General features: G+C 42.1%; 1 protein-coding gene across 2 annotated transcripts in view; it reads left to right on the plus strand.

Moving 5' to 3' along the window:
• Positions 1–1,007: 1,007 nt before the first annotated feature.
• Positions 1,008–20,105, plus strand: part of JADE3 (jade family PHD finger 3) — a 45,141-nt gene continuing 26,043 nt past the window's right edge. For both annotated transcript variants that reach the window (XM_020796793.3, XM_020796794.3), the window contains exon 1: positions 1,008–1,152. The gene's annotated coding sequence lies outside the window, so the exon portion shown is untranslated. The remainder of the gene's footprint in view (positions 1,153–20,105) is intronic.

Consider the following 20,105-nt stretch of genomic DNA (forward strand, 5'->3'; position numbering starts at 1 on the left):
GAGATTTCAAGCGTGTTTCATCTAAATGTTTGCTTCTACTGCCTTTTCCTTGTCTATGTAACAGGCTGATAAATAATCCCTTGCCTTTCCATCTACTAGCTGGTTTTTTTTTTGTTGTTTTTTGCGAATTCCAGTTTTAAGAGTCCTTACCAGCAGAGATTACGTGGGTTCAACGATCTCTCCTCTGCCAACATGCACAGAACTCCTCAATATGCATGATCCATGGTGCATGACAGTGACTTATATATGGATATAGATACAGTAAAGCCCTTTTTTGTCCGTGAGTTTGAGCAGGAAACCAAGCAATCTTCAAACTGCCCGGCGATGAGGAGAAAAGGGCGGGAGAACGATACGGAATTGAATTGCTGTATACGTTTGCTCCTGTTGATTGGCTGTGGGAACATCCTAGCGATCTGAACAGCTCAGGCTCCAGGGCATCGAGTTTTATCTTTTCATAGGGAAGATTATAGGTTCGTTCAGCTGTTGATCACGTTCCACTGAAAGCGTCGGCCTACCACCTGACAGCAAAACACCCCCCCCCCCTTTGGAGGCTTACTTTCGAGTAACTCTGAAGGGAGGAGCAAAGCCGCCGAGGGCGCGTGGGTCTCTGCGCGAGCGCGCGCGTCGGGGGGGGTCGCCCCCCCCTTCTCGGCGTGCAGGTGCCATCCAGTACCAGCCGAGCTCGGGCAAAAAAAAAAAAAAGGGAAAGAGGTGGAAGTGCCGCCGTTGCCTACCAAGGGTGGGAAAGAAGGGAAAGGGAAGAGGCGGAGCCTGCGAGGCGGCCGTAGCCGCGGTGTCACTAATACAATAGGGCTCTTGTGCCGCCGCCGCCGCCTGGCCTGTGGAAGGGAGGCAAGGGGCGACAAGGACACGGGCCCGCTGGCCGGAGGAGCGCGGAGCCGAGGGAGGCGCCATGGTGAAGGGCGAGGAGGCCGGCTCGTAGTCGAGGCCAGCGCGGAGGACCGAGGAAGCGGGAGGAACGGAAAAGGGGCTCCGGCGCGGCTGAGGAGATGGGCGACGCGACACAGCGGCAGCCGCGCTCTCCGTGACGCCCGGGCCTCTCGCTCGCTCGCTCGGTCGCCCACGCCCGTTTGCTCCCCGTGCTGCTGCTGTTGCTGGTGTCGCCGCCGCCGCCCGCTCCAGAGCCACAAGGTGAGGGGGCGGCGAGGGGAGTTCAGCCCACGGGGGGGGTGTCTTTATTTTATTGGAAGAGGAGCAGTAGCGTCCCTTCTTTCACCCGCTCCGGCCTAGAGAGATTGAGAGAGGGGGGCCCCTAAGCGGGTTACTAGGCGAGACCCGAGAGGCCGAGCCGGCTATAGGTAGGCCCGGGCTGGAGCCTTCCTCCTCCTCCTCCCCAGCGCCCCCCTCCTTCCTCTGCGCAGGCGGCGCTTGGCGCCAAGGGCTGCGGGGCTTGGAGTCAGGCTGGCGGGGCGGGAAAGGGGCCGATCGACCCGGAGGTGAGCCGGGAAGAGGCGGAGCAGCTCTGGCGCCGCCCCGGGAGACGTTTCCCCCCCCCGTGGTGCGGCACGTGGACGGCCGCCCCTCCCTCCCTCCGTGCTGCCCGGCCACTCGGTGGTGGACGGGGGGGGTGGGGTTCGTGCGTGGGCCTCGTGGGTTCCTCTTTCTCATCCACCCCCCCATCCCATCTGCGAAGTGTGTGGTGGATCCGTTCGCACGTATGAATGAGCAGGAACTCATGTTGGGTACATAGGAGTTTAAGGTCCTGTGCCCTTACTCTGTGTAGAAATTAGAACAACCCTTTCCCCCTTTAAACTTTTAAAATTCTGATTTCACTTCGCCGGCCTTTAAAGTTCGATTCGCGCAGCTTTTTCAGGCTGGTGTCTTTCTTTTTAGCCTTTGTTCGTCGGAGGTTATGTGAAGTACTTTTGAAAGCATTGTAGGTAAATTAATAAGCAAGCAAGCAAATAAAAGAAAAAACTTGATAACACCTGAACGACAAACTTATATTTCAGTATGAGTCCACTTCTTCAAACATAATGAGAGAGATAACATGGCAAATATTTATACATCGGTTGTTGTAGGTTTTTCGGGCTGTTTGGTCCTGTTCTGGAGGTTTTTCTTCCTAACGTTTCACTGGTTTCTGTGGCTGGTGTCTTCAGAGGACAAGAGTTAGAACCCTGTTCTGATTTATATGTTGCCTCAAAATACAACTCAGTGAGTACTGTGTTTAACAGGGTGATCGCCTCTTAGATATATGGGTATCATTGAAGCTTGTGCTGTAAAGCAGGGGTCCCCAGCCTCCAGTGCACGGCCCGGTGCCAGTCTGTGGCCTTGGCAGAACTGGGCTGCAGAGAGAGAGCTTCCCCCATGCATGCACCACCCGCACACACGGGTGCCCCACCCACCTGCGTGAGTGCAATTGTGCACCCCACCCACAAGTGTACCCTACCCATCCATGCGAGCGTGCCCTGACCATCCAACCGGTCCACAGTTCGGAAAAGGTTGAGGACCAATGCTGTAAAGCAGTGATCCCCAACCTTTTTCGGTCCGTGGACCGGCTGGTGAAGGCAGGGCACCCCACACGCTCGTGCGCATGTGTGAACAAGTGTGCGCTCTCGTATGAGCGCGGATGCACCTGTGAGCACCGCACTACTGTTTGCATGTGTGCATGCACAAATGGCAGCGTGGTGCTCACACAGTGCACTTGTGCACATGTGCAAATGGCAGCGCAGCACTCACATGGGTGTGCTGGAGTGTGTGCACAGGCACAAATGGGCTGTGCGGGGTTGAGTGCGTTCGGGGGGTGGGACAGGAGGTTTGTCTTGGCAGCCCGGTCCAGCTCAGGCCACGGACTGTCATGGGGGTTGGGGTCCTCTGCTGTAAAGGATGTAAGAACCTCTCGTGAATAGCGATGGTAGGATAACGTGAATTGTACTGAGAAAACAAGCCTTTTACAGTTGCTAATGACCAGGCAGTGGATGACCATAACAGCAACATGGCCATGAGTTGAGACTCTCCAATTTACCTTTGAAGTTTTTTTAGATCTGTTGAGGAGGAAAATATATCTGGGAGATACAATATAGTAAAATTGTTGTAGTGTTCATACAGTATTTTGTAGTGCCCTAAAAAGCCTTAGTGTCTTTTGAGTCCATTGAGATGTGTATAGCATGTGTATATGCTTTAAACTGGCATCAGATGCTGCTACTCTTAAGTGGATGTAGAACCCTCAATGTATGTTCAGTATCAGTACCAATGTTTTGGAAGAAACCTGTATCATAAGCTTCCTGTGGAGAGCTGCTGTAGATTGCTGGCATTGTATGCCAAACATAAACTGTTTTATGATTTTGGTCCAGTGCTTTCAGAGGGAGTACATTGAGCATAGTGGAAAGTGCTTCACATTTATAACAAAATTTGGAGAGACATTCCAATTCTTATCAGTAGAGGTGGAATCCGAAATATGACCTTAATTTGCACCCCCACCCCAGTTTTGGAATTTACTTTAAACAAGGAAACCTGGAGAATACGGTATACCCTAATTTATAGAACTTTCTTCTGTGCCATCTCCAGCCATGTGGTGCTCAGCCTGAAAAATACTTATGTGGGATTTAAAAGCTAGCTTATGTTTATTTGTTTTTTTAAATAGTCTGATAAAGGTATCATTGAATGCCCCAACTACCGTACAGTTGCACTCATTTCACACGCTAGAAAGGTTATGCTCAAAATCCTACAAGGTAGGCTTCAGCAGTACGTGGACCGAGAATTCCCAGAAGTACAAGCTGGATTTCAAAGGGGCAGAGGAACTAGAGACCAAATTACTAACATGCGCTGGATTATGGAGAAAGCCAGAAAGTTCCAGAAAGACATCTACTTCTCCTTCATTGACTACGCAAAAGCCTTTGACTGTGTGGACCACAGCAAACTATGGCAAGCCCTTAAAGAAATGGGAGTGCCTGATCACCTTATCTATCTCCTGAGAAATCTATAATGTGGGACAGGAAGCAACAGTTAGAACTGGACATGGAACAACTGATTGGCTCAAAATTGCGAAAGGAGTACGACAAGGCTGTATATTGTCCCCCTGCTTATTTAACTTACATGCAGACTACATCACGCGAAAGGCTGGACTGGAGGAATCCCAAACCAGAATTAAGATTAAAGGAAGAAACATCAACAACCTCAGATATGCAGATGATACCACTCTGATGGCAGAAAGTGAGGAGGAATTAAAGAACCTCTTAATGAGGGTGAAAGAGGAGAGTGCAAAAAATAGTCTTAAAAAGCAGAGACATCACCTTGCCGACAAAGGTCTGCAGAGTCAAAGCTATGTTTTTTCCAGTAGCAATGTATGGTAGTGAGAGCTGAACTATAAAGAAGGCTGACTTCCAAAGAATTGATGTTTTTAAATTGTGATGCTTGAGGAGGCTCTTGAGAGTCCCTTGAACTGCAAGGAGAACAAACCTATCCGTTCTCAAGGAAATCAACCCTGAGTGCTCACCAGAAGGACAGATCCTGAAGCTGAGGCTCCAATATTTTTGGCCATCTGATGAGAAGAGAAGACTCCCTGAAAAAGCCCCTGGTGTCGGGAAAGTGTGAAGGCAAGAGGAGAAGGGGATGACAGAGGACAAGATGGATGGACAGTGTCATCGAAGCTACCAACATGTATTTGACCCAACTCTGGGAGGCAGTGGAAGACAGGAGGGCCTGGTGTGCTCTGGTCCATGGGGTCACGAAGAGTTGGACATGACTTAAGGACTAAACAACAACAAAAGGTATCATCCACCCTTGTCTTTGGATTGCTTCGTGTGGGAATGAATAGAATTCCAATGTAATTTGTGGATGGTATAATTTGTATAGATAAAGGTGTGTCAGAAAACAAGGTTGTTACTTTAGAGGTGCTTTGGGGATTGCTTTTCTTATCCTGTAGTGGGTCCATTTACCAATCAACAAAAACAAGGGCAAAAGAGGATACTCATTGGCATAAAATTTTATATGGCAGTTTATAGGCACAAATGTAAAATTTTAAATGGCTTCTATTATTTAAATAAAATTGCCATTCATTTCTCTCTGATCAGGAAGACTGGTCAGGTTTCCTGTGTGCCTGCTGAGTCTTACTGCCCAGGTGAGTGGACAACATTTCAGATGGAGAACACTTTTCTTAAAAGAGGAGATTTAGTCACTCTGCTATGTAGTGATCTTTGGAGGCAGGGACATACGCCAGTAGTAGGTGAAGGTGAAGTCACACTGGGCAAGCTGTTCACTTCATCTGGAGTGAGCTGGCAGCTTTCCTTTTTCTCCCCATCCTTGGTAAAGATAGGTGTGCTTCCGTTACTATGTTTTGTTTTTACTTCCATTACGCTTTTTGATTATTTTTATTTGATGCATTTATAACAAAAAGATAAAAGTTTATAATATTTAAATGAAAAATTTAAACATTTATGTATTTGGTTATCCTTCAGTGAGTTGAAAGGCAGCATAGGCAGCTTTCTTGCTCTTTTGGACAACTACACAACAATCTTGGGAAGTAGTCCAGGCTCAGAGAGTTATTGGCTGAAGATTCCCAGTAATCCCTTTATAAGGCTGAGACTAAATTAAATACTGTGGGATTTGCTCCGCTTAAAAATCATACAAATTCAAGCTATTTTTTACTGATCACATGATGCAAAGGCCAATTTTAATCAATAGGAGTGATTTGGCTTGCTTCTCTAGTTAGTCTTAAACTAGCAGAGATTTGAATCTCAGTCTCCCAAGTTGTAGACCAATGTCGTACTTATCCATCCCACCCATGACATTAAACTTAGAGGTGCCTATCATCTCTCCTCGATTCTCCCAGGAGGAGGACAGAAATGCTTTAAGTTTGCATTTTTAAAGTGGAAAGCAAAGGTAACAAGTTAATGCTTGTCTGGTTCACAATAAGTACAGTAAATACATTGTTTCTGCAGTTTCGCCTTAGAATACTACTTATGCTCAGTCATGTTATTGAAAGTGTCTTGTACATTGTTAGGCCTGCCAAGAATATGTTTGAGCAGGTGTTGAGGCACGTCCTTTATTGTGTTAAACCTTACATTGGGCTGGGTTTTTATGTTGTGTAGGAATTTATAGTGGATCTTAATTTTAAAAAGATTTCTAAAAACTACAGTTCATTGTTCAAACAAAAAACTGTATCTGAAATTTATTTCTTTGATGCTGCATTCTAGTACAGTAACATGTTAAACAACATCTCTTCAAAAATTAAGTACTTTTTTACAGTTTAATGTTCTCCATACAATTAAATGTATTGGCCTTTGCACATTGAGTAAATCCATTTGAAGTGCATGAGATTCCTTTTTGAGACTACAAGGATTCTGATGTACTTCACTAAACATTTGGAGCGTAGTTGAGGTGGAGGGCTGAAAGTACTGCTATGGTGATGGAAGGCTTTGCCCACAAAAAATTCTATGAGCATGTATCTGCTGCAGGCACTGTTCCTATTGGCATTTGGACCCAAATCAGTATTTGTTGGAATAAATAAATATATGGATCACTCAATATGACAGTGTTTAACACAGTGTGGATTTTTAAAAATATAAATCATAATTTAAATACAAATTATTTGAAAAATAATCATTGATTTTTCACCACCCTGGTTTAACATAATTTTAATAGATTTAACATTGAATGGTGCAATATTTATTCTTTGTTGAGCATGCTTCCAAACTCAGTTTAAAGCAGTAGTGCTTTACTTTTAATTCCCTACACTGTGAGGACACCTGAATATTTTTTCTCCTATATTGTAAATATGTTTTCAGAGAATAGTATCTGAACACCTCTATTATCTGAGGTAGTCCATCTTGGTGTGATGTCTTGCTTTTGGCATGGTTTCTCCTAGCAGGCCTTCCTGGCTCCTGCATTGATGTAATTTCAGCACCTGGTGAAACTCTTCTTACTTTTCTAGGTTTAAAAAACTCAGCCATTTTGCAACTGGATTTTAATCTGTTGAGTTCTTATTTATTGTGCTCCTTTTTTGGCTATCATTGTTTTGTATCCACCACACTGAGAGTACATATGTGTTGAAGATGTGGGTTAAAGTTTAGTAAATAAATAATGTGCATTTCCATTTACTTTATGGTGAAGTCACCAGTCACAGTACTGCTGAGAAAGAAATTTGGTCCAATTTTTTTTGTAAGGAGATGGGACTAGGAGAGACAAACAAGAAAGTTTTGAGTAGTTTTTAATACCTGATTATTATATTCCCATAAATTTATCAAATGGTTTGGGTCATTTAATGATACCAAATGGTCAGAGACGACTTCTGTTGTAACTTCATTTAAATATTTCAAAAGCTTACATTGCCAAACATAAATTTGGAATCCGAGGCCTGATCAGTTTTGATGGCCTCCCTTGGCTTGTGACCAAGTAGCTTCTAATTGCTATGCTTTCTGTGTAGAGCCTAAAGAAAATGCTATTAAGAGATAGTGTACAGAGATGCAAATTCAAGATCTGTATTGACTCTCATTCACTCTGTACCTCCCCCAGTGGTGCACATAACCCACAACCACAAATGTCTAGAAGCCAAATTGTAGAGTGCTTTGAAGAAATGAGCAGGTGAGATGCATGTATGATGTTGTATAATCACTGCAGCGGTTTTCCTGTAATATACATTATCTGCAGCCTCAGTCCTCTACAACGCACATGATGATTACCTAGAAGATACTAAATTTGAGTCAGTATAGATGGGCACAGACATGGATGTTCCCTTGTTTGTTGCAGCTTATAAAGTGCTGGTATAGTGGCAGATGTGTGCACTTGGCTGTATTTATGGGTGGCTTGGTGTGTTTTTTTTAAGATAGCTTTTGCATAGTCTTTTTGAGGTACCACAACTATTCATATGTAGATAATCTATGTAAACTGGCCTGTCATTTTATTATTAAAGAAATTCCACAGATAGCCAGGTCTGCAGGCAGGAGAGTATCGTTAAAGGCAATGCTTGATTCACAGATTTATCCTTTAGCTATGCCAGCTTGGAACTGTAATAATTAAGCCCCTCATTACTTTCAGTCAGAGGAAGAGAATAATAGAAAGAGCAGGCTGTAAATTTCAGTACAGTCGCCTCATGTGTATCCCTTTCATCCCTGCATTATGATACTGCCAAGCTTTATTTTTAACCCTTTTCCTTAATGATGAAGTTAATTTAGCAGCTAGCTGTTGCTACAGCTGTCTGTGTCTTAAAAGTTAGAACTATTAAGATATGTTTTGCTAGCTAAATCAGCGCATCTCTAAGTAAGCAGAGTTGGTTGTTGTACTACTTGTGTTTTCTTTTGTCATGCTTTCCGTGGTATTTATCAGTGAAATAACGCATTGCTTGTTCTGTTTATAGTGTGAGACTAAAAATTACTATTAATCTTGGTTTTGACTGTTAGATAAGCCATTATATTTTCATCTGAATTTTGGCTCATAGCATGCAGTGTTTGTAGTGTACGCTGCTTTTGTATTTGATAGCTTTTTAAAAAGGTATATAGGAAGCAAGAACTGTTACATACATGAATGCCTACAACTATCCTCATGCAGTCCAAGTCATGCAGTGCAAGTGATAAGATCAAGACAGAATTGCTGCATCAGTGGGAGTGATGAAAATTTGCATATGATTTCACTTTAATAAGAGTTCAGAGGTTGATTTAAAAGGAGGGAAATGAAGTGAGGAGTGGTAGAAAATAGCCTTAGATCCTCTTTCTTCTTACAGCCCCCCATGAATTGTTTTGGATTACACTGCATTGATATTAATAATTATTACTTGAGAGTAAGTGAAAATAAATGAAAACAACTTTTGTGTATTGAAGGCCAAGATGCTTCAGACAAAAACTTAGTGGTGTTGTGTGAAATGTGAATGTTGTGGTATGAAAATGAATTGCATTTAGATAATAATAAAGTTGCTGTTTATCTAATTGAAGGGCTTGGCATGATGTGACTGGTGGTTTCCTAAAATCTTAATAAAATGTTGAAAAGTTTGCATTTGTTTTTGAACTGAATATTTTAACGCTACATATACTGGATAAATGCTCTCTTATTTCTGTGCTTATAGCACTTGCTGCAGAACTAATAGGATGTGGTGATTTCATACACATGGCTTTGAATAGGGGGATGTTGTTTCTGTGTGTGTACGTGTGTATGTAAAATTACTTCATAATATGGGGTGAGCAATGTGCAGACTGTAGGCTGCATGTGGCCCCCAAGACAACTTCACAGACTTTAGAAAAATAATTTTAAAAAGAAAAGCAATAGAGAATCACCACTGCACAGTGTGGCTTCTCTGTTGCTTATGCCCCTCCAGTGTAGCAACTAGTTAGTTTCATGGCTTTTTCTTCAGGCTAGTGTAAATGTGCGGCAGTTATTTACTTGTAAAAGAAAACTTATCCCTTTTATTTTTGTGTAAAATTCCCTTTCTTTGCCTTAAAAGTCTTAATTTAAGGAAGTGTTCAATCTCTGTGTTTACTTCTGGGAATGAGACTTCTGGAAATAATAATCAATCCATACAACATGGGAGTACCATTCCTGCAAGAAAACATAGAAATCAGAGACTTATTTATTTATGATTATTAAGGCAAAAAGCAGGCATTTTAAACAAAACAGAAGAGGTAATTTCAGGGCCATCTAACTTACAGCAACCCTCATAGGGTTTTTAAGATAAGATATTTAACAAGGTTTTTCATCACTTCCGTGCATGTGTGCACTGCACACACATCCATGAGTTGCCATGGCCAAGTAGGGATTCAGACTTATCTCTTGAGCTTTGTTCTATCACTCTGTCTTAGTGTTTTCCAATCTTTGTTGAGTTTTATAATAGCCAAGTAACCTATGGCCCCACCACATTTGCATAAAAAAGAGATACTTCTCAGAAAATAGAGGCTACTTTCTCCCCCAAAGGGTGTGTTTTTCATACATACACATTCACACTAAGTTTGATATCCAACTCCAAAAGGTCAAGGAAGAAATTATTTAACAAAGACTGTGACGCATATAAGATGACACCTGCCCCCAGATAACACTTTGTGATCCCCTTGGGGGTCATGATCCCTGGTTGGGAAACACTGCACTATCTACTGTACCACACTGTCTCAACTATCTTTTTAGAAATAACAACAACAAAAGGTGGGGGAGCCTTTTGGTCCCTGTAAACAATTTGGACGTGGTGGCGCTGCGGGCTAAACCGGAGAAGCCTTTGTGTGCTGCAGGGTCAGAAGATCGAATCCAGGTGACAGAGTGAGCTCCTGTCGTTTTGTCCCAGCTCCTCGCCAACCTAGCAGTTCGAAAGCATGTAAATGCAAGTACAGTGGTGCCCCGCATAGCGACGTTAATCCGTTCCAGGATTAACGTCGCTATACGGAAACATCGTTAAACGGAACTAAAAAGCCCATAGAAACGCATTAAAACACGATTAATGCATTCCTATGGGCTTAAAACTCACCGCTGAGTGAAGATCCTCCATAGGGGCAGCCATTTTCAGTGCCTCTTAAGCGAGGAATCCGTCCAGAAAACAGCGACAGCCATTTTGAAACCGCCAATCAGCTGGCTTCCCCCTACCCAGTTCCCACCCACCCCAGTCCCCGATGCTGGGAGGCGCGCACAGCCGGGGCTTGCTATCTCTCCTGGCTTGCCCCCACCCCCCCTTGCCGATGCCGGGAAGAGAGTGCAGCCAGGGCTTGCTATCTTTCCCGGGTTGCCCCCACCCCCCTCGCCGATGCCGGGAAGAGAGTGCAGCTAGGGCTTGCTATCTCTCCTGGCTTGCCCCCACCCTCGTCGCCGATGCTGGGAGGCGCACACAGCCGGGGCTTGGTCTTCCTCCTGGTTCCCACCCACCCCGCTCGCCGATGCTGGGAAGAGAGCGCAGCGAAGGCTTGCTCTCTCTCCCGGCTTGCCCCCACACCCCTCGCCGATGCTGGGAGGCGCGCACAGCCGGGGCTTGCTCTCCCTCTCTCCTTCCCCCCACCTCAGTCCCCGATGCCTGGAGGAGAGCGCGCCCGGGGCTTGCTCTCTCTCCCAGCTTGCCCCCACCCTCCTCGCTGATGCCGGGAAGAGAACGCAACCAAGGCTTGCTTTCTCTCCCGGCTTGCCCCCACCCCACTTGCCGATGCTGGGAGGTGTGCACAGCCGGGGCTTGCTCTCCCTCCCGACTTCCTCCCACCTCAGTCCCCGATCCCCGGAAGGGAGAGCAGCCGGGGCTTGCTCTCCCTCCCTCCTTCCCCCCACCCCAGATCTCGAAGCCCAGAGGAGAGCGCGGCCGGGGTTTGCTCTCCCTCCCTTCTTCTCCTCCACCTCAGTCCTGGGAAGGGAGCTCAGCTGTGGCTTGCTCTCCCTCCCAGCTTCCCCCCACCCCAGTCGCCACCGCCGGTGGGGGAAGGTATGGGGAAAAAATCGCAAAGTGATTTTTCCCCATAGAGAACATCGCAATACAATCGCAAAAGCGATCGCAAAAACTTCTTCGGTGTGCGGATTCGTCGTTAAACGAGGCACCCATTAAACGAGGCACCACTGTAGATAAATAGGTACCATCTCGGTTGGAAGGTAAACGGTGTTCTGTGTATAGCCGCGCTGGCCACGTGATAATGGAAACTGTCTTTGGACAAAACGCTGGCTCTACAGCTTGGAAACGGGGATGAGCACCATCCCCTAGAGTCGAACACGACTAAAATGTCAGGGGGAAGCTTTAACCTTTACCTAAACAATTTGAAGACAAAGGTAAGTGATATAATTAGAAGTCTAATAAGGTATCATCCACTCTTTTTAGAATTTTATTTATTTATTTATTTGATTTATACCCCGCCTATCTGGACTACCAGACCACTCTAGGCGGCTTCCAATACAAAATCAGACAATAAAACACAGGTAAGTACATGATAATTCAGTAATAGCTACAATGAAATAAAGGATAGGGAAAAGTAGGAAAAAATAAATAAAAAATCAAGAGTTGGCTGGAGGGAAGGCCTGAATGAACAACCATGTTTTCAGTTGGCTTTTAAAGATGCCCAGCATAAAGGCCGCGCAAATCTCCGGAGGGAGATTGTTCCAGAGGCGAGGAGCCACCGCCGAGAAGGCCCGGTTTCTTGTCTTCTCCTTCCGGGCCTCTCTCGGCATCAGGCTCCTCAGCCTCACCTCCTGACTCACGCAGGTGATCCAGGTAGACCTTGGTGGAAGCAGGCGTTCTGCCAAATATCGAGGTCCTAAACCGTTTTATATGTAAGCATTAAAACTTTGAAGTTGATGCGGAAACAAATTGGCAGCCAATGCAATGCGTCCAGCGTTGGAGAAATGTGTTGGTATTTTCTCACTCCAGTGAGGAGTCTGGCGGCCGCATTCTGCACCACCTGAAGTTTCCACATCAGCCTCAAAGGCAGCCCCACGTAGAGTGTGTTACAGTGGTCTAATCTTGAGATTACAAGCACATGGACCAAGGTAGTGAGAGGAAAAAATTAATACTAATTGAAGGAGTGTAGGAGGGAGCCACAAAACTGACGAGATGTTGCCATGGAGTTGTACAAACTACAGTGAACCATGGTTTGCAGGGGCAGATCTCTGTTGCTTGATTGTTGCCTGATTGTTGCTGTTGTTTTACCTGAACCATCTAAAATGTGATTAAAATTTTTAATTAGATTCTAAACTTAAAAAAAAAATAACTTTATAAATAATGTACTAATTAGACAATTTCTCTAGAGGCTGATTGTGCAAATTCTGTATTTAATGAGAGGGGAAAGTCAATGTTAAAATTGTTGGCTATGTTCTTTTAACAAATATAAAACACATGTAAGATACAAAATTATAACTTGCAATTTCTTTAACATAGCCATATGTTTTTTTCCATGAAGGCTTTGACAATAACTAAGTCCTTCTGAGATCAATACTATTTTTTCAAGGTAATTGCATACAATTCCAGCAGTTTGACTTGCATGTTTAAAATATTTGTAATTTGCATATTTAAATACTTGGAAGTGAATCAGCAATGTTAAAAGCAAGTGTTAATCTGAACTTTTAAAAAATCTACAGAAAATGTAGATATGCACTGTTGTCCTGTTTTTATTATTTTCAGGTCAGGGGTGGTCTTATCCTGCTTTTGTGAAATTCTGCTGGTGATCAAGGTGCTGTCTAAGGCCTAGATTTTATTACAGTATATTAGTAATTGTTACTGAATTTTAATACAATATTTCTATTGGACTGGATTTTTTAATTTTCAGTTTTTATTTATTTTTGTTTCGAAGTGTTATGTGATAAGTTTTCCTCTCTGTCTTGCCTGCTCCCCAGCTTATAGGAGAATTCTTCTGGGGAAAGGGAGGTAATAACAATAGAAAATTTAAGTACCTATGTGCTATACCTCTGCTCCAAATCACTCCCTCCAGATATGGCTTTTCAGTTAAGCTGGGGAAAAATGGGTCTTGGAAGTCAGTTGTTTCCATTTGACAGGAATATGTCCTTTAATTACTAAATATTCCCAGGGACATAAGGATTACCAAGCAGCAGTTTGGCCGTTTGTATAGCTTTTGATCAGAGCAATGTAGCTAGACCAGGTGTGGTTGCTGTTGTTGTAAATGCAGCCTCTGTAATTGTACCTTCATCTCAGATGCTGACTATTGAATCAGGATCAGCTGCTGCAGAGTGTCTGCCCTGCCCTATTTTCTCCAACCCCCTGAGTTCCCCTGGGCTGCACCAGTCCCTGGGATGGTTATAACTGTTTTTTATTTAAGACTCTTTCAGACCTTAGTCCTGCCACCCCAAGCTCAGTGGGTAACACAGTGGGATTTGGTGAACCACAGAATTCCCATTACTGGTTTAGAGTACTTGGTTGTTGAGCCCTTATTTTTACAGTAAATGTGCTCTAGAATATATTTTAAATATTGCCTCTTTTGTGGTGGGTCTGTAGGAATTACTGCTTGGATGCACTTAGTCCTAGTCACATTCAAGAGAGAATCATTCAAGACCCCTATAATACCACTCTAGGCGGCTACCTTCCCCATCATAGCAGGCAGGTGACACTTGTTTTCTGCACTGAAACTGATAATACAGGAGACGGGGTGTTTTCTAAAGTGTGGAAGGTTGGTCAGTTCTTCGTATACTAATTTTAATCCTGAGAAATAGGGACCTTGGACTATTTGAAAGTGTTTCCGTTTTATGCATCTCTGTTCCAAACCTTAATCAGTGTATGATGTGGTAGAAGTGGGAAAACACCTTTTCATGCTGGCCATGTGGAAGAAAACCACAAGTTTAACAGGCAGTGTACTTACACAGTGGTTTTGCAGAAGTTTGTGGATAGCCTTCCTACCTCTCGCAAGAACAAATTGGAAACCTTTGCAAACTGTGATGATAAATTCCTTTTCTTCAAGAAAAGGGAAGTCTTGCCTTCTTTTCTTACAACCCTCTTCTTGCTTTTAATATTCAAATTTGCATTACATTTGCATGAAATTTAATATTGACACTGATTGCCTTTGTTACAGCTTCCAATGTAAAAACTCAACTGAGTTTTTAAAAACTCTCAATGGAGTTTTTAAGGACACTGCCCTGCTTTTCACTGAAATCTGGATTTGTTTTTCATGTTCAAGATGATATGTGGCAAGAGCTGAGAAATACGTGAATCAGAAAAGTATTAGCCAGGTATTCATTTTTAATGTAAAAGAATCATATTCTGGTTCTTGGCCCATTATACATACATAATCATATTCTGGTTCTTGGCCCATTATACATATATACACTTACATACATAAGTGATCACTAACCAGTCTATTGCCCCTTCTTGTGCTATGTGAATATTGTCTCCTACTCTTGAAAGGAAACAGAATTTAATATTTCAAGGATCTGATTTGATTTTTATGAGGCTAATAAATTGTGATTGGATTGGCACCTATTCAGAAGACATTGAGTGTATAAAAACAGCTGGATCATTCTTTTTCAGTATATTTTATGTTATATAATACACTTCTGTATTCTGATCTAGGGAAAGGAGGGGAAGAAACACTTCATGGGCTGTGTTGTTAGAACTAACGTGCAGAAGTAATGTTTACAGTGTGAACTGAAGACACAACGTATTTATGAATTGAAAACTCAGGGTAAAGGGAAAACATGGTGACCACAATCCTGGACTCAGTTTGCAAGACCAGAAAATTATGAGGATGGCCATATCGGGAGTATACAAAAATGATTGTGGCACTTGGTTTATTTTATGCCATTTCTTTCTGTAAGCATATCCAGAATATGCTGCGATATAAACTAGAGGATTAACATCATGAATGTTTTAAGCACTCATGACAGGTCAATAATGGGTTGCAGTTGAGAAGTACATGCTGCACTTTTTGGAGAGTTTTAATTCTCAGAAGCTGTGCTCAGTCATAACACTAAACCCTACCACCCGTCCTGCATCGCAGCTGTGAGGAAGAGATTAGAAACATGCACCTCCATTTTAAAACCCAAAGTCTGCAAACAGGTTATACTTTTGTTAGGACCAGCTTAAATTCTGCAAACGCAAGCAAGCTTTCAAGTTCTTTCTTCATTTAGTCTAGGCCGTATAAAGCTGTCCAAACTGATGCTGGCTTGCTTGAATGAAATGACAAACTACCCTCAGTTCAAACTGAAAAGAACTGCTTTTGAACTCCTCATCACATCCATGCCAAATGGAGCAGTGTGTGAGCGTAAACCCTGTAGAACTAAACTGTGGGTTACTGTTCTGTTGGAATACAGCCCAAATATGTCTTTGCAGAACCCATAAAAGCCTTTTTGTGCTTAGATTTAGTAATAAAATTTTGAAAAGAGTAGTTTTGCTTGCTAACAACTGTTGCACTCCAGATTTCTCCCTTTGAGAAATCAAGCTATATTGTACAGTATTCAGAAATTTGAAGATAACGTGGATAACAGGTTCCTTTTGCAGGTTTACTTTTCTTCTAAATTCCAAGCCCCATACTTTGTGAGGATTTTCTGTTGTCTGCCCTCAGATGTATGCCATTATTTGAAAATTATTATTATTTTCACATATTCCAGAGTCATGAACGTCTTCATTCCGTAGTGCTGGCCGAAAAACAAGTATAGGTTAGAGTGGAACTGTTCCTTTCTCCACAGACTGCTGTGGAAAAAAAAAACACTGACAAGGGGTAGGTAACATCATTTTGCCGCTGTAAACTATTCCTCACAGCTTTCCCACAGGCAAACACAGGGCAGCTATTCAGTGATGGGGCACAGTATGGAAAAGAACAACAGCGTTACTGGCTATAGTCCGGAAGAAGCTAACATAGAAGTGTTCCTTTGTGGCAAATGGGAGGAGGGGGTAAATGAAAAGAGAGAATTCTTCTAAAAGGAAGAATATTTACTTTGTGAAGGATTGAAGGAAAAAAGTGTAAACAGTTTTGGTCATTTGAATTAAAAGGAGAGACAGCTTTTTGATTTGAAGTCTTTGGAAATATATTCTTGAAATAAGGGCGCAGCATTTAGACTATACCATGCAGTTTTAGGGTTGTTTGTGTCACTGATAATTGTAGCATGGTAATGATGGTGGAATGAAGAGTTGTATCCTAATTTCTTGATGAAACAACAGCGAAAAAGAAAACGTATTCCTATGTTTATCTTCTTTTTATATGTTTTATTAAAATATAGTAACATATTCTATTAACATATAGTACTTCCACATTTTCATTTTAGTTAATAAATTAAATTAAGAGTGATAGAGAGAAATCTTTTAGTAACTCACAACTAGAGCAGGCTTATTGAATCAGGGGATTTTGGTGAGTCTGTAACTTCCACTGTTTCAATGGGCCTTTCGTTGAGAGTTACTACTGGATTTCAGACAATGTGTGCATTCCAACTTTGTCAGTTCATCTAGAGTCTGATTGTGCATATTCTTCATGTTACTAATCAGAGAGGAAAGTCAATGTTAAAATTGTTGGTTATGTTCATTTAGCAAATATAAAACACGTGTAAGACACAAAATTATAACTTGTAGTTTAACATGTTTTTCCCGTGAAGGCTTTGACAGTATAATTCTATACATGTTTGCTGTAATAAGTAAGTCCTTCTGAGACCAATACTATTTTTTCCAAGGTAACTATGTACAATTCCAGCAGTTTGAAATGCATGTTTAAAATACCCCGTTTCCCCCCAAAATAAGACAGGGTCTTATATTAATTTTTGCTCCAAAAAACGCATTAGGGCTTATTTTCAGGGAATGTTTTATTTTTTTCATGTACAACAAAAACTACATTTCTTCAAATACAGTCATGTCATCTTATTCTGGTTGCTGCGCAGAGGTGGAGGGCAGGGTTTCACTTAACTGGGGTCTACTTTTGGGATAGGGCTTATATTATGAGTATCCTTGAAATATCATACTAGGGCTTATTTTAGGGGAAACAGGGTATTTGTAATTTGCATATTTAAATAACTGGAAGTGAATCAGCAATGTTAAAAACAAGTGTTAATCTGATCTTTAAAAAAAATCTACAAAAAATGTAGATATACACTGTTGTCCTGTTTCTAATACAGTGGTGCCCCGCATAGCGACGTTAATCCGTTCCAGGATTAACGTCGCTATCCGGATTCTTCATTATGCGGGGGGAGGGAACTCAGTTTAATGCGTTCCTATTGGGGGAAAACTCACCAGTAAGTGAAGAATCCCCCATCCGGCCGCCATTTTCGCCGCCTCGGTAAGCGAGGCGCGAAAACCCTGTGAGCGGCCATTTTCCCTTAGCTGGGCAGCGCTGGCTTCGGAGCGACCGCCTGGTAAGCCTCCACCGCGGTTGCTCTGAAGCGCCCACCGGTCAGCTGGGGGAAAATGGGGCCTGTGGGGAAAAATTGCAAACCGATTTTTCCCCATAGGAAACATCGCAATGCGATCGCTTTTGCGATTGCAAAATCCGCATCGCTATGTGGATTCGTCGTTAAACGGGGCGCTTGTTATATGAGGCACCACTGTACTGTAATTTCAGGTCAGGGGTGGACTTGTCCTGCTTCTGTGAAATTCTGCTGGTGATCAAGGTGCTGTCTAAGGCCTAGATTTTATTACAGTATATTGTTACTGAATTTTAATATTTGTATTGGAGTGTTTTTTTTTTATTTTCAATTTTCATTTATTTTTGTTTTGAAGTGTTATGTGATAAGTTTTCCTCTCTGTCTTGCCTGCTCCCCAGCTTACAGGAGAATTCTTCTGGGAAAAGGGAGGTAATAACAATAGAAAATTTAAGTACCTGTGTGCTATACCTCTGCTCCAAATCACTCCCTCCAGATACAGCTTTTCAGTTAAGCTGGAAAAAAATGGGTCTTGGAAGTCAGTTGTTTCCATTTGACAGGAATATGTCCTTTAATTACTAAATATTCCCAGGGACATAAGGACTACCAAGCAGCAGTTTGGTCGTTTGTATAGCTTTTGATCAGAGCAATGTAGCTAGACCAGGTGTGGTTGCTGTTGTTGTCAATGCAACCTCTGTAATTGTACCTTCATCTCAGATGCTGACTATTGAATCAGGATCAGCTGCTGCAGAGTGTCTGCCCTGCTCTATTTTCTCCAACCCCCTGAGTTCCCCTGGGCTGTGTCATTGCTGGAAATTTAATAAAACTTTTCAGGTAGTTATATGATGAAGGTATAATGTGTTATAATAACTGTGATAAGGAATTTTCTTGGATCTTTGTCAGAATCGGAAGCTGATTTGAGCAGTCTCCATCATTGTCAGAACTGAGATACTTTGTAACACATAAGAGAGTATGACTCAGCCAGTTAGATTTTACTGGGCCTACCATTCACATGCTAGTGAAGGAGAGTTCCTTAGTGCGCTACAAAAATATTAGCTGGCATGAATTTATTAAGTGCATGGGCTTTCTGCAAGAAACATGCTCTCCTTAAAATGTTCAAATACTGTTTCATATTTTATTTATAATGCCATCTCTATACATCCCAGGACAACAGGAAGCAGTAATGTGGAAGAAAAATTGAGTCTGTGCATCCTTTTAATCAAGATAGTTTCAAAATTTGCAAGTTGCTCATTTGAACATAATGTCATGGTTGTGTTACTGATGTGCTATATACATTCAACAACATTCTCTTGAGAGGTCCTGCTTCTTAACCTTGTAACATTTGTTAAGTTTAATATTGAAGGCATAAAAGGAATTTTAAGCACATAAAAGAATTCTGAATTCAGTGTCTAGACAGTGCTATAAAGAGCAAAGAAACACAGATTTTATTGTCACTGTTGTTAGTTTAGGATTGTTTGTAAAAAGTTCTTGAAGCTCTAGCCAGCTGATGCCAGTCAGAGTTGACAGTATTGAGCTAGATGGTCTTTCCAAGCCATAGGGCTGCTTCCTGTGTACCTATGTACTTTTTACTGATTGTAAACTTTTCTTCTTAAGTCTGATTGTGACTTGGAAATAAATAGGCCAGAACTCAAATTTTAGGAAGGCTTTGGAATTTTTAAATTAATTATTTTAGTTAATATATCTATTTTTGGCTAATAGCATTATTTCTAGCAGACTCTAGAAACCTGCTCTTTTTTAAAAAGTTAAAGTAGAGAAACTTAAATATTCAACTGATTTTGGGTATGGATAATATAGTAATATTTACTCCTGGATTGGTTTATCTTAGTTATACCTAGATAAGTGTGTGTGTGTGTGTGTGTGTGTGTGTGTGTGTGTGTGTGTGTTTTGATGGAAAAGTGCAGGATTCTCTAGTTGCATATTTTCCTGGCAGATGTTCAGGATTTACTCAGCAGGCAAATTACCATGGGAAAGATTCCCAAAAGGTGAAAAACCACTACTTCAAAGAATATGATGTCACATCCCTGAAGACCTGTTATCAGTAAATGAAATGACATATACCCAATTAATTACCAGCACCTGCACCTAATTATTGAACATTGTTTAAGCAGCACCATCATATAGTGCAAAATAAGTCCACTTATCCTTTTTACTTACTCAATACTTGCTCAGTATAATTGCAAAGTATTGTTGAGTGATTCAAATTTTGGCTTAGCTAAATTCCTCAGAGTTGAAAAATCACTTATGCTTCCCTCACAGTGTTATGAAGAACAGTGTTCTCCTCTGTGGAGAATTAAGGTGAATTTTTAAAATCCCTTGATGTAAATTTAGGCTATGAGTTTCATACCTAAAACTACAGTGCTCCTTTATGTCTGTAGGAAACTTTACAGAAGAGGAAATTTAGT

Source organism: Pogona vitticeps, chromosome 3, assembly GCF_051106095.1.
Source record: "Pogona vitticeps strain Pit_001003342236 chromosome 3, PviZW2.1, whole genome shotgun sequence".
NCBI lineage: Eukaryota > Metazoa > Chordata > Lepidosauria > Squamata > Agamidae > Pogona > Pogona vitticeps.